This window comes from Corvus hawaiiensis, chromosome 4 (assembly GCF_020740725.1).
Source record: "Corvus hawaiiensis isolate bCorHaw1 chromosome 4, bCorHaw1.pri.cur, whole genome shotgun sequence".
Taxonomy (NCBI): Eukaryota; Metazoa; Chordata; class Aves; order Passeriformes; family Corvidae; genus Corvus; species Corvus hawaiiensis.
In genome coordinates, this window is record NC_063216.1 from 77,116,020 (window position 1) to 77,130,830 (window position 14,811).

General features: G+C 46.8%; 1 long non-coding RNA gene across 1 annotated transcript in view; it reads left to right on the plus strand.

The window, feature by feature from the left end:
• Positions 1-12,614: 12,614 nt before the first annotated feature.
• The window catches only part of LOC125324303, a 34,906-nt gene continuing 32,709 nt past the window's right edge, over positions 12,615-14,811 (plus strand). The window contains exon 1 of the long non-coding RNA XR_007202918.1: positions 12,615-12,697. This is a non-coding gene — a long non-coding RNA (uncharacterized LOC125324303). The remainder of the gene's footprint in view (positions 12,698-14,811) is intronic.

The following is a 14,811-nucleotide window of genomic DNA, read 5'->3' on the forward strand; positions in this document are numbered from 1 at the left end:
AGTTATCTGTAATTTTATTATCAGAAGGTATCACTGCTATTTATTGGCTGTTACATAGATTTCAAGTATTGCTGTGAAAGCAGAAGAACCTCTGGAGATGTTTCTAAGACCTTCTAACCCTGCAAAGGAGCACAAGCATTATCTCAGTCTTGGGTGATCTCCAGGAAACAAGACAAGCAGGGATGATTCAGTGCTCCTTTTTGGAGATTTCTGTAAATGCTCTCTTCATTAGCATAAACGCTTATGGGAAATACATTTTAAAATGTCTTGTTTAAGTGTTCGTTCCTACAAAAAGGGGTCCTAAAAGTGCCCCTCATCCATCCAAGAAAACAGAAATGGCACCGTGGTGTTGGGTACATCACCAGCTTGATCGACAAATAATTTCTTCTCAGTGCTACCTCTACATCAGGAAAGAAATTCATCGCAAAATAAAAATATAAAATACATAAATCTCAGAAAGCAGCAGCCAAGTTTACAGGTATTAACCAAAACATTTGTCTTGCTCTCTGAGGCTTGCTGAAGATTCCAACTTCTCTCAAAAGGCTCTGTCCTGCCTCTCCTAAGCAGTTGCCCCTCTGGTGCCTGAGGAAGGACAGAATACCTACTGAGGAGATGGCTGGAAGCTCTTATCAAGGCTCTGAGACACTTGTGTGTGTTCTGAGATGCCCCTTCTACTCAAATAACCTCGTTTTGTGACCCTTTAAGCACCATCTGCCCTCGTGATACCCATTGTCTGTGTTTCAAGGGCAGAGGGGGAGCAGGAATGCTCTGGTTCTTGTCTCAGAGGGGTGGCATGGAATTTTCTCACCCTTTCCAAGGAGACGTGGGGACTGGCACTTCCCAAAGGGGAGTGCCTGCAGGACAGGGTGGATCTCAGTATGGATGAGCTTTCTATTTGGGTCTGTTACCCCTTAGAGGAGCCATCCCCATTTCTGTGTCAGCTGTATTTCTTTTAGAACTGCTCATCTTCCCGTTGAATTTGTCTCTTCCAACAGCCTCCCCCCAGGTGGGCTCCTGGGCCAGCAGAAATGCCATGGAAGCCTGTCTGTAGCCAAAGGCATGGGAGAGAAAGGATGCACCTGGCTTCACATCCCATTCCCTCTGCTCCCTTGGCTTCATGGCTGGGTGGCCACCTGCATGGGAATCACTCAGGTGACCTTTCTGAAGTCTCTCTTGAAGCACCAGGTTTGTTTACCAGCAGAGGTCAAGAGTAGGGAGCTGAGACAAGAACCCCTGGAGCTATATGCCAAATTCTATCCATCCACTCCAAACCCTGCCTCTCACCCCTCATCCAAGCCTGCTGTTCCCACCATGTTTGCCACTATCAAACTCCCCAGGAGGCAGCAAGGAACTGCTGCCACATCCTGCAACATCGTGCTACATCCCAGATTTGGTGTTGGATCATCCCTGCATCCACTTCATCTGCTCCTGTTCTCTCCAGGCCTGTTTGGAAGTCAGGCTCTGACGGCAGCACACGGCACCACACGTGCCCTGGTCTGGCAATGAAACCTCCTCTGGAAGCTCTCCCATCTTCCTCCTATGTTAATATGACCCTGATGGCCTCATTAGCTCTAATTTGTTTGGCCACCAGATTTAGATGGGTATTCCAGTGATAATGCGAGACCTGGGGAGTGCAAACAGTGACTAATTAATTAATGCAGTTAAAATTCCTGCCTAGGGTGGCTGCAGAGGAGGAGGAGGACGGTGCTGGAAGGCAGATTTTTGTGTACCTGGATGCTGTTGGGCACAGCCACAGATTCACAGCTTCTGCAGAGGCTCTGAGCTTGTAAACATCATCTGCAGCCTGATCTGGAGGGAGTGCAAAGAACCATCCCAGAAATCCCCAAGGCAGGGGCAACACCTCAGTGCTGGGAGGAAAAGCACAGAAATGTAGGGATCGATCCAAGGGGTGATATTGGATATTGGAGAAATAGGATAGAGGTGAAAAGACTCACTACCCAATTTCTCTGGGGTTCAGGCAAATCACTTTAATGGGCTCTGAGGGGAACTGCCTACAGAGGCTGGAGTCAGACAGCATCCTGCATGTCAGCATTACACAGGGAATTTTTACCTTCATGTGAAAACGTGGGTGTGGATGAAAGAGTCTTGAGAGGATGGAATGGTGGCCAGTGCAGATTTTCAACTTTAAAATATATTCCCAGTGGAAAAATAGCTTCAAATGCCTTCTCTTTTGCATACCTTTGCTCTGTCACAGTCCCCAGGGTGTTTTGCTTGGAGTCCTCTGATAAATGTGGGGAAAATAGAGCAGAGAGCAGATGTACTGCAGGCCTTTTTTGGGTGAAGAAAGTCTCTCAGAAATGCTGTCGATCTGTCCTGGATTGTGTTCTTGTGGTAAAGTAAATATTCTTCCCTCCTTCCTCCTCTCCGTATCTTGCTGAGGAGTGGATTAAATCACTGCAGCCCTTGGATGGACAGAGTGGTCCCTCCTGCTCAGTACAGAGTATTCTGGTTCAGACCTTGCTTGTGGCCACAACATTTACTGGCTCTCTTCCAATCTGAACCCTCTTCCTCCTTTTCTTCCATATTTTCCCGGCACTTTCACATTCATGTTCCCCTTTCTGCCTGAAATGAGAGATGCAAAAGACAATAGGGGACTGTCATAGCAGCAAGTTGGCTGATTCAACTTGGGTTTTATTGCCCCTGAGAAAGAATCAGGCAGTCTCCAGGGCTGGTTTGCTTTTATTGAAGGCTGTATGGAAACTTCAGCCAAGTTCTGGGACAGAGGGACTCGAGCCCTTCTTCATCTCCTGCTGTGTAAATAACTTTTTTTATCCTAATGGATTAGTGACTCCTCTAAGAACAGCAATGCTTGAAAAGAAAAATGTATGGGAGACTTCCTACCTCATATTATCTGTTCCCAAAATACTGAGATTGCTGCGAGCCTTAACTGTATCACAAAACATCATCTCACCCTTGGCCCCACTCCTGTGCTCCTGCTCACTGATTTCATCTGATGTTAAACACAGCTTTGTTTTTGCAAGCTGAGAACAAGCCCTCTGTGAGGCACTTCAGGGAAATTCCTTTCCTCTCCACGAAGCAACGGCCCTGAGTGCCAGGAGAGAAGTAGTTCACTTCTCCCTGCATGTTTCCTATGCTGTCTTGGTCGTGGCTAGTTGCAAGAGCAATAAAAGTTGTATATTTTACAAGCTCATGCTCCACTGACAGGATAAGGATCTCATCTTTGTGACAGAGATGGGAATGGCTGCAAGTTTTTGACTGTCAAACCCACCAAGTAAAGACTCCGCTGGGCTCAGATTCTCCCTGTGGTTTTAAATTGGGGAAGGGTGAGGTGGGGGTGGCTCAGCCTGGAGAAGAGAAGGGTTTGGGGAGACCTAAGAGCCCCTTCCAGTGCCTAAAGGGGCTCCAGGAAATCTGAAGAGGGACTTGGGATGAGGGATGGAGGGACAGAACAAGGGGAAATGGCTTCAACTGCCAGAGGGTAGAGTTAGATGGGATATCGGGAAGAATTTTTCGACTATGAGGGTGGTGAGGCCCTGGCACAGGTTGCCCAGAGAAGCTGTGGCTGCCCCTGGATCCCTGGAAGTGTCCAAGGCCAGGTTGGATGGGTTTTAGAGCAATCTGGGACAGTGGGAGGTGTCCCTGCCCACAGCAGGGGTTGGCACTGGATGATCTTCAAGGCCCCTTTAAATCCAACCCATTCCATGGATCTGTGATGGCCATTAATCAGTGGCATAATGAAACTTGAAAGTTTCCCCAGAGCCAAATCCCATGATCCTGCTTCCAGCACAGATCCCGCTGTAGTTAAATTAACTTGTATCAAGCCAGGGATGCTAACAGCAAGCCATACATCAAGATTATATCTTCCCTATTAATTAAGTCGAGGTCAAAGCCCTTCTGCAACCTCAGGCTCAGAACTGTTAAGGACTCAAATGCACTTAGACACAAATGGTGCCGGAGCTCTGGAAACACAGCAAGCAATGAGTGCACTTGAGTTTTTGTGTGGGTCCAAGCCCTTCATTTTGAGCCCTGGATGTATTTATTAGGTGTGGGCACAGTGGGCAGGTCTCTGCCCAGCTCATGGGCACGTGTGCTGGCTACAGTTCTTCACCTGCCCCTTTCATACCCGGAGCTCCTTCGAAAGGTTTTCTGTGTAGGTACTTGTGGCCTGTGATGCTGCATAGCTGGCACTGAGTGCTCTAAGGAGATGCTCCCCATCTCTGCGACTCTGGATTTGCTCCTTTTTCCCAGTTTGAGCCCTGATTTTGGCAAGGTTGAGAGCCAGCACTGTGAGGAAAAGCAGACAGAGCACAAGAAGAATGCTCAGCATTTCACAGTTTGAACATATCCTTAAGTTACTTATGCTCTCTGATATCTCTTCTGCACTGTTTGAGCAGGATCCTCACCATCTGAGCAGTATAAAAATACCCCCAAATCCACCCACATCCAGAACCTGAGTGTGGCTGCCTAGTCTGGTACCTTTACACACCTTCTCCCACCTTCTCTGAAGGGCAGAATTCTCTTTTCAGGAGACAACAGCAGCCCTTGCTCTCATTAGGTCACACTGCTCATCATTAGCTGTCATCACACAGCATGGGCCAAAGTACAACTCAGCTAAAGCACGACTGACAAAATTGTTGGAGGGTTCATTAGAGCCGATGATCCTGGGGAGATGAGCACCTAAAAAGACACCGAGGTTGAATTCATGAGCTGGTTGTCTAGACTCCTGCTTTAGCTGGAGAAAAACAGGTGCTTCCAGGGCATGATTAATCTCATTCTAAAGCAGACATCTCAAATAGGTCAGATGACTCATGTCCTGGCAGGGCTTATTTCTCTCTGCAGACTCTAAAGGTGTCTGAAGGTGACCAGTGTGGCTGCAGACGATCAACGTGGTGTGAATCAAACATTAGGTGAGATGAATCCCACCCCGAGAGACAAATCAAAGCAGTGGACTTTGCACGCTGCAAGAAAGAGGTTAAAATTGTCTGTCTGGCCAGTTAAAACCACTGGAAAGAGTTGTTGAGGGAGGTGAATTTAAAAAGCTGTTTCCGAAGAACAAAACCTTCTTGTGTACTCGTTGTCTGGCAATTATCGCCCCAGGAATTGTATTTGCAGCAAAGATGGAAGGAAAGCTGAGGCAGAGGGTGAAGCAGAGCCAGGAATGCTGGAGGCTGTGCAGAGGCTCCACAGAGGTTGGGCACTTCCCATCTCCACCATGGCCATCAACAGCATCCGAAGGAAGGGACAGAACTTCAGGTGGCTCTTTGAGAAGACAAAGGGCAATAGCCTGGCGAGGTGAAGTGAGGGGTAAGCAGAATGAAACCACTCAGAGGTTGCAAATCCAGCCTCTTTCTCCATGTTCAGTGCTTCTGTCACCCTTCAGCATCAGCCTATGGGTGATATGGGGCTACCCCAGGATGAGAGAGAGCAGGGACAATGGCCTGCCACTCTTGTCCCATTCAGTGAGCAGACTCACTACTCCTACAAGGGATGCAAACTCAGGCCTTGAGGTCTGGGACAGCAGAAAGTGCTGCCCAAAAGCACAGTTTATGTCTGCGAGTGCATTTGGCAGCTTGGATGCATCTTTCTTTCATTGGTTTTCCCAAGAAAGGACTGTGCAATGTCCACACTCTCGCTGTGCTCTGGAAAGTCTTGTCCATAGAAGAAGCCTTCCTGTCTGCTGGAGAATTGACCTGTGTGCAGCCAGACCAGTTCCCAGCTCAGCTCCAGGTCTCCTGATGAGCTCCAGCTCTGGCATCCACCGTGGCTCAGCTGTGCTTGGCACGCACGAGGGAGGTGAGACGTTTTGGGACAGGTTTGTTCCAACTGTGCACCATGGCTGTTGCCAGGAAATCAGCTCCAGCAGCTTATCTGACCATATGGGAACCTTCTGGGGTGTCTCTGTGGGACATCCTTGGACTCTTGGCTTTTCAGGATTGCAATTCTCTCCCTCCTGTGGCCTGCAGTGAAAACTGGCAGAAAGGGGCTGAAGGGTGACCCTTGTATATGTTTGAGACTGGAGATGTTGTAGGATTAAAACCCAAAAAGTGCACCACCAAAATTCACACACTTAAAAGGTGTGAGATTTCACACACTTAAACCCCTCCCATGTAATTAAAAAATATTATTAAAATATATGTAGCTATTATATACTTAGTATAATATTTAATTTTCTTTTAAAATCTGAATTTATTCCAGCTCCCACTAGATTTTAGCATCTGGTTCCCTCAGTATGGGGGAGCCCTTCCCTGTTTACGTGTGGGGTTACTGAGTGGGATGGCACCAGTCCAGGGGTCCTCCTGTTTCTCTCAGTGATTGGCAAAGGAACAAGTAAAAGTATTCTCTCTGCCTAACACCTGAGCACCCTCCCCTACAAAGCCCAGCCCTGCTGTTGTCTGGGCACACATCCCTTTTGGAAGAGAGCATTTAGCTCCTCAGGAGCCTTTTTCTCCCAGAGGGAGGCCCATCCCTCTGAGCAGAATTGTTGGTTAGTTAAAGCCCCCTGTTAAGTTTAGACTCACTGTGCTTGGGCTGTGATTGCAATTCATACCGAGCAATCACAATGTCAGCTGTCACAAAAACAAAACCCTAAATGGATGGACAGGGATGGGCTGTCACCAGAGCTTCAGGGATGGACATTTGCTCAGAGGGAGAAGTCACTCTCTGCTTGACAAGACCTAAATAGTCCCAGGGACTGCTGGTCCTGGTGTGTGAGCACACCCAGGACTTCCCTCAGGCCTTTGCTCTTCCCTGATTGAAGTTACAACTTTGCCTGACAAGCTCATCACAAATCCTGCTCGGCTCCTTTTCCTGCAGCATTTCCACCCCACCCCAACCCTGTCTTGCTGTTTCTTCTCACAGATTCACTCTACATCTGCAGATGAAGGTGAACACACATTCTAGGAGCTACATGTGTGTGCCAAGAAGCAGATTCTTGCTGATCCCAGGCTGACATGACCAGCCTGTGGTACGATGACAATGTTCTCGTCCTTGTCATGTACACAAGTTCAAGGCCAGACAAGTCAGGATTGTGATGATGGAGCCTTCTGAGAGGAAATAGAGGACATAAAGTCACCAATAGTCTGACTGAGACAGGAGGTGGTGGGTGTTGTTTGCATGGCAGAGCAGCATCACGGAGCTGAACTCCCCTGTCCCTGGTGTGAGGGATGCTGGGAACAACTCTTCCTCTGGGGGAGGCTGTCATGGAAAAAGAGAAAACTGAGGATTTGGGAGTGTTCAAGTAATTTTGGGAAATCAGAACTTGACTGGAAAGGCTGAAAACTTAAATATACAGAAAATTAACTTTTAATGGAAGAGTTATGTACACACTGGAAAGGAAAACTTGCTGTGTGGCCAAGGCTGTGCCCATCCAATGGGATGCAGAGTTCCCTCACCCAAAGTGCCTCTAAAGCAGGCAAGGGGTAAATTTGATGGTGATAGGCTCCAGACCCCACCATCAAGACCAATCCTTATGCCCAGAGTGTCTCCAAAGAGGCTTCTCAGCATCTCTCTGCCATCCCACTCTGCACTGGGTGGAACGGAAATGCAGAAGGTCCATGGGGGAAAGCTTTGCAAGGTATGGGATGGTGTAGTGTGAAAGATGACATTTGCTGGCCTTAAACTGGCTGTCACACCCACAGAAAGGAGATTACACCTTCCAAGCAGGGCTGCTCTCTTACCTTTAGGTAGGTGGGATTGGTCTGCCAAGGTCAACAATGAAGCAAAAGTTGGGAGAACTCATTGGTATTGCAAAGTTGGTTGTTCTGCCCTAATACTTCGGTTAATGACGTCATTGTTTTGTTTGGGAATGGGGCTCGGGGAGGCTTCGCAGCATCCCAAGACTGCAATGCAAGTGTTCCTGTGAGTTTTATACTCATCCCTTCCTCCTTACTGTGTGCAGCAGACAGTTTCTCAGACAAGAATTTATTCCAATTTTTAGGGGAAGTTCAGGCTTATCACTACTTTTAGTCCAAAAGATTTAATTCAGACCTAATCGTTGTTCAGGGGAGCTGATAATTTAGAGTTGTTACCTCAGGTGACACCTCCCTGTTTGAAGTCATGGTGTCCACTGAAGAGCCACCACCCAAGAGCTGACCTTCTCCCTGAAGGATACTGAGGGCTGGGAATGTCTGTGAGTCGAGGGCTGTCAGTCAGGTTTCAGAGCCAGGAAGATGCTGCCCTCTCTCTGCAGCTGGGAAATCGGGATGGTGTGAGAAAAGTGACTTCGCTGAAGTTTCAGAGCGGAGTCAGGAATAGAAGCGATGTCCCTTGGCCCTTTTTGGGATGAATCATCCTTGTAAATCCGCTTGCCTTGGCTGATCTGGTAAATATAGGGTGTGAGAAAGGGTGATTAAGTGACTTATCTGAAGTCACATGCGGCATTTATGGGATTTGGACACAATCCTAAACTGGCTGCACTGCTTTAACTCCAATGCTTTCCCTGCTGTAGCTGTGACCCTGAAAGCATGCAAACAACCATCATGTATTAGAGCAGCAAAGAATAAATTCACAGCCAGCCCGGAAAATCAGCTCCCTAAGGAAATACAAGATTAATTCCATATGGGAGAAGATGCAATCTAAAGCAGCCTGTTAATTAATTATTATTATTATCTTAACCAACCCAAGTATGGAGTCAGGGACACAAGTAAGGTTACAGATTTTGACAGATGCAGACTGATTTCTTAGAGCATCCACACCAGGCAGAGCAGCTAATCCTTTTCACAAAGGTGCAAATTGTTAATCTGATTTGCATGCTTGGCTGGCTGCTTTTGTCCCACCACTAGGCAACAAACAGGAGGAGCTGGAAAAGCTGGAATCGTTCAGCAGGAATATGATAGCTGGACTTGATGATCCTAGAGGTCTTTTCCAAGTTGAATGATTCAATGATTCTGTGATTAGGAGATTGGGAAGTCACTGGAGTTTGATGAATAAATGAGAAGTTGTGACTTGGCTGCCACCTGAAATTAATTTTTGATTGACTTTGGAAGGTGTCTCTCTGGGGCTGGTTTCTGTCTTCCGAAACAACGCAAACCAAAAAGGGGGGAAGGAGGTACGTGGGGCTGGGGAAAGAAGGAATGAAATTAAACCAAGAACAGCTCTTAATTAAGGCCTAGGAGCACATCTGAAGATCCTGACAGGTGGTAGCTGGCTTTAGTACCTTGCAAGTGAACTCATTAAACACCAGCCTCTCTCTGCATTTTTAATATCTGTGAGGAAGGTGGTTGAGTCTTTTCTCCAAGGAAAACAAATCTGTTTAGTATTATATTATATTTAAAGGAGTTCTAAAATTGGGACTGGAGCCCCATCCTGTTGAGCCAAAGGGCACAGTTCAATCTGATAAACAATAGCTTATAATGAACTAAACTTTTTTTCCCTCTTAGCGTCTTTCTTATTGCAGATGAAAGTTGGTCTCTCGTTTTATCTTTTAGTCTTAGGCAAGAGATTGTGTGGTCAGATTATACACTGCATCAACCAGATCTCCACCCCAAGAGCTCAAACAGGGAGCTCACAAAGAGACAACTTCTGAGAGACACTAAATGTGGGTGTCTCCATCTGTTACCCCAGCCTTAGCCTTGATATCAAAACTGTAGATGTTTACAAATGAGCTTTTCCCTTCAGGCTCCTTCAGTAACTAGTCAAATGGGACTTCCTGCCTTTTGGGATAAAATCCTACTGGTTTTGTTGTGTAATTTCAGGGCAAACTCCCCTGACCAAGCTGCCAGTGGAGGACTTGCACCTGGCTGGCTTTGGGAGCAAGAAGTGACATAACAAAGCCTGGGTGAGCCAAGGTAGGCAGATCCTTTGGAAGTCAAAGCTCCGTGAAGTGGGGACACCTTGATGTCTGTTTTTCAAACTGGGGAGAACTTTGCAAACACCGTGAAGTGATCACCCAGTCCCTGGGATTTCCACCTGCCCCATCCTCATGCAGCCCCAGCTGTGGCAGCACAGAATGGTGCAAACATCTCCATTGATTTGCCCAGTGCTGGAGGTCAATCACAAAGCTGAGAATTGAACCAAGTTCAATTCCCAAGCCATGAACTTTCCTTCCTTCCCCAGGAAGATCCACGGGTGATGTCTTTGTGTGATACAGCAATTAATCCTGCCTGATGCCCGGCTACCACAGCAAGTTTGATGGCCACACTTGGTGACACTTAGTTACCCAGAAGTGCTATCAGCTCTGTAACACAATTTGCAAGAAGTCACCATTAATTAATGCTAAGTTATGAAGCACTTCGAGGGAAAGTGACACACCAAATCGACATCAGTGCAAGAGGAGTTCATTATGGCTAATGTTACGACAATAAAAGACAGAGGAATTAATGATGACTTTCAATGTTAAGTATCACTTTTCCCATGCTTTAATGCATTTTCTCAGGAGGGAGGGGGTGCTTGGAGAGGAGCTGGGAAGGGACAGCATCATTTAGCTTGGAGGAAAAATAACCCCAAACCATTCTCCAGCTTGTCTGTGTACTGAGTGTCTGAGCTGTGCTCTGTACAGTCACAGTCACCTTTGGGTGTCACACACCCTACTGATCCTCACCCCTGTAAACACACCCTAAAGTGCTCGCTCACATTCCATAACTCCCAGGAATCCCTCACAGGTCTCCATGCAGAGCAGGTTTGACATTAACAGACCTGCCTCCAACTTCCAGCCTTGTTTTGGTGGATTAACTCCTCACCATGTACTCAAACACCGCCATGCCCATCCCACCCCACTGCAGACAGACCCATCTTTCTCCCTGTCCCTCCTCTCTTCCCTCTTGCCTTTCCCCTTCAAAATCTCTGCCAGATCTTTTGTTTTTGCCAAATTCTAGTTTGGTTGTTTGTGAATCTGCCTGAATGAGTGGAAACCTGAGGAAGAAGGTGGTGATTTTAGGGGTTTTATTAATTTTTCTCAAATCTGTTCTCAGTTGGATTCATAGGGCAGCGTGAACTCTCAGAAAAAAACCTCTCAAACATTGTACTGAAGAAATGAAAATTTGCGTCTTCACATTGATTTAAAATATAAAACACCACCTGAAGAGCTGAGCATTGACTAACAAACTATTGCAGGGTGTATCTACATAAATGACTACACTGAAAACCTCTGAGGGTTTCTTATGGCACCAAGAACTCTGAAGAAGTTAGTCCCAGGGATTAAAACATCCCAAAATGATAAAGCCATGTTGTTTTATTTTAAGGAAGGAGATGTTGGGGATCTTCCATTTGAAGTTCTGGCTAAAACAATCTTGCTTTGATCGCTGCTACCCCAAAATTGCAAACCTGCATGAGACTGTGGAGTAGAAACTCTCCTGCAATGGGCTGTGAAGCCAAACCATGGCAATTCCCTCAGTTAATCAATACACAAAGTGCTGCTGTGGTTCTGATCTCAGGCAAAGCCTCATACGCTCCCCTCATCACAGAGCCCTGCCAGATCAAACCCAGGAATTCAATAGGAAACCCACTCAAGCACGGCAGAGCTGCACTTCTGAGACAAAACAACGTTAGTGCTGAACTGTTTGATGGTGGCAGCCCCACTAAGCAACAAATACGCTCCTGTCCTGGGAACAGGCCCTAAAAATAGTAATAAAAATCTAATTTGAGGGAGGCTGGGAGGATCCAATTGGAAACAAGGAGTTGGTTTGCAATGGACCAGTGCTTGGATGCCTCACTTCTGCAGGCTGGATCCCAACAGCAGAAACCATGACCTTGTTCCTCGTCTTTGCCCCAAGGACACACAGCCAGAAGCTTGGAGGTGAGCGATTGTAATGGCCCTCAGGAGGAGAGCCTGAAAGAGAAAACTATTTTCATTTGCATTGCTCCAAATCTGGTGAGATATGAAGAAACTTCCTTTCTCAAATTATATGAAAGAGAATGGAACTGTTTGTCCAACTGGATTAAGGCTGGAAGCTCAATGACATATCAGGATGGTGACTTACGCAGGTGAATCTGGGAAAGTATTTTCCTCCTTTGACTCTGTTTTTCCTCCTTTTCCTTGGTATTTGATATCCAGATTTTTTTTTCATGAGGACAGGGACATAAATAAATCTCATCTTCTCCTCTCTTTCGATGCCATGTGGCCCTCCCCACCTGTTCCCAGGTGTATCCCTTGGGAGCATGGTCTGCAGCTCTGTTGTCCCTTCCAAGATGTCTTTACACCGCAGCAACTTCCTTCTCAGCCTTGCCCTGCCACCAATTGACACCCCAGCTGATGAAATGCCTGAATATTTTGGTTTGTGCCCACTCTGAGGCCTCTTCACTCCACTTTCCTGTCACCTGGACACGCTTCACCTCTTTGGATGCCGTTCTGCCCCGTGTGCTGCTGTCCCTGCCCATCCCTGCATCCCCCCCTGCCCACACGTGCACGCTGCTACAGTGGCAATGAGATGGAGATTACAGCCACTAATTGCACACAAACAAGTGATTAGGGGGACAATCGCAAAGCACACCCCACCCTTGCACTAATTCTTCATTCCCTGCATGGAGTAATGCCCTTTTGTTTCCCTGGATAAGTCCCTAATGATGTTAGGGGGCATCCAAAGAACACGGTGGCACCAGGGTGAGCTCATTAATGAGATTAGCCGAGTTTTAATTTAGATGAAAAGCAGGCAAGGCAGGGAACAAGGCCTGTTATTATTTTGCATTATAAAAGATGGGTTTGGGAAGCAGGGAGGTATGGAGGCAGCTGGATGAGGGCTAGGCTGGGGACCTTGTGGAGGGAATGGCAGCAGATGCCCTGGTAAGTCATTCTGTATTTCTATCCTAGACTCGTTGACCATCATATACCTTTAGGCTGAGGTGAGACAGTACGTTTCTACTTTATTTCTTTTGAGTAGAGCTGTGATTTGACTTGGCTTCCCCGAGAAGTTACTGGGTGTGTGTGTGAAGCTGGTCTGGGTGCCCAGTGGGATGCTCCTGGTTTTGAGCTGAGAGAATTACTGGGGGATGTTTGTCTTCGTGGCTGGGCAGTGACCACTCTGTGCCTGCAGCCTTTTTTTTTTCCTCCCAAGGCTTTAGTGGTAATCCTGATCCCTGTGGCTGGTTTGGCAGAGGTGAGATAATGAGCTGTTGCCTCACCATGAGTTTAAAATGAGCCAGAGCCTCTCCCTGCTTTTTTCCCTAATGCAGCCAAATTTCTTCTCTTAAGCCAGCACCGAGGAGCATCTCCAGAGAGAGTCTAAATGCAGTATCGACAGAATCTGTTGTATTTCCTGCCATAAGTGAGGGTCTCTGAAGTGCCTGTGGCCAGGGAAGTTGCCTTTACCTGCAGCTTACCCACTCCAGGACCTCCATGCCAGGATATCTGAGGATGCACTGGCCAGCCAAACCTGGTGCACAGGGTCCTGGAGCAGGAAAGAAGCTGTGACTCTTCAGGACTCTTCCTTTAAGAAGTATGCCTTTAATGAAGAAGGCAAGTTCATCTGCTTTCCTCTCTCTGCTGAAACACAACTCAGCTTCCCAAAACAATCACTCATGACTCGTTTCCCATCTCCCCTCACTCTCCCTATGCTTCCTCATTAGCTGTGGGCATCCCTACCTCCACCACAGATCTGGGATGAGTTTATTAACCCACATTATCCCTTTGCTTTGCAGTACTGAGAGTCTGGACACCAAGGGAAAAGTCTAACCTGTGCCAAGCTATTCCCATTTGGCAGCTTTCTGAACAGTTCACGGTACTTAGAGCAAAGAAAAAGAAATAAACACTTTGTAGGTGTAGAGTGGAACATTTGAGAGATCCACTGGAAGCAAAACTCCTGGAAAATGCAGGAGAAAGAGAGAGACAGACATATCAAGCAATACTTTAGCTGTACTTGCAAACTGTGGATGCCACCAGAAAATGGAAGGCAGGAGGTGACTCTATTTCTGTCAATTGCTGGTTGTGAATTACTGGAGACTTTTAATGGTCTGCAGTTAGCCCAGGCAGAAGAGGCCAACTACAAAACATCAAGAGAGAAATCTGAAGAGCCCTTCACTCTTGTGCAAAAAATGAAACCTGGGAGGGAGAGATGAAGTGTTGCCTCTTTTTCCTGACACGAGAAAGGACAAAGAAGAACAGTAAAATAGGGGAAAGATGGTGATTTCCTCTAAATATGAACAAGTTCTGTCCCCTTTGACTCGGCAAGGCTACAGGAACCACAGCATTTCCTCAATAACCCTGGACCACAGAGACAGGCCAGTCCTTTGGGGCTGACATTAATTTTAAATAAGCCTCTGTCTCCGTGCCTCTCGCCTTACAGACACATTGCTGTTTACAAACTCGATTTCTTTTCTTTTTGAGCTTTTATTTTTACAGGAATGGGGCTGTGGGAAGGGGTATCCAGTGTGCTGGGAGGTGTTTGTCTCCACTGGCAGGGAGGGCTGAAAAGGGCGAGTCAGATAACAGGGTCACTGTGGATCTGGAGACAAAGGCATGAAGTGCAGTGCATTGATTTTTGTGTCTGTGCTTGTTAATGGCACCTCCATGAGCATGATGACTCTGGCCTTTGCTCGTGCCATCTCACCAATGATATAATATTGCTTGCCTGGTATAAGGAATAAGATCCTCTGTGAGAGTTATTGATGAAGAAATGAAGTTCCAAGGAGGTTCAGCAGTGTTTCTGATGACCCTTTAACCTCCCCCCCCACCTCAAAACACTATGTTGGAAAAGCCATAAAGGATTTTTCTATATTTTTGATAGAAGAGATGAGAAACGCACAGGGCCCGTGCCTTAGCTCCAAAATCATCCACCTGCAGAATGGCAGGGAATAAATATAATTTGTAGCTCTCATCTTGATACAGATCCATCCTCTCCTATAATGGAGACCTTTCTCTAGCAGAGCTGGTTAAATCTGAACTAAATCTCAGCAGGGAAA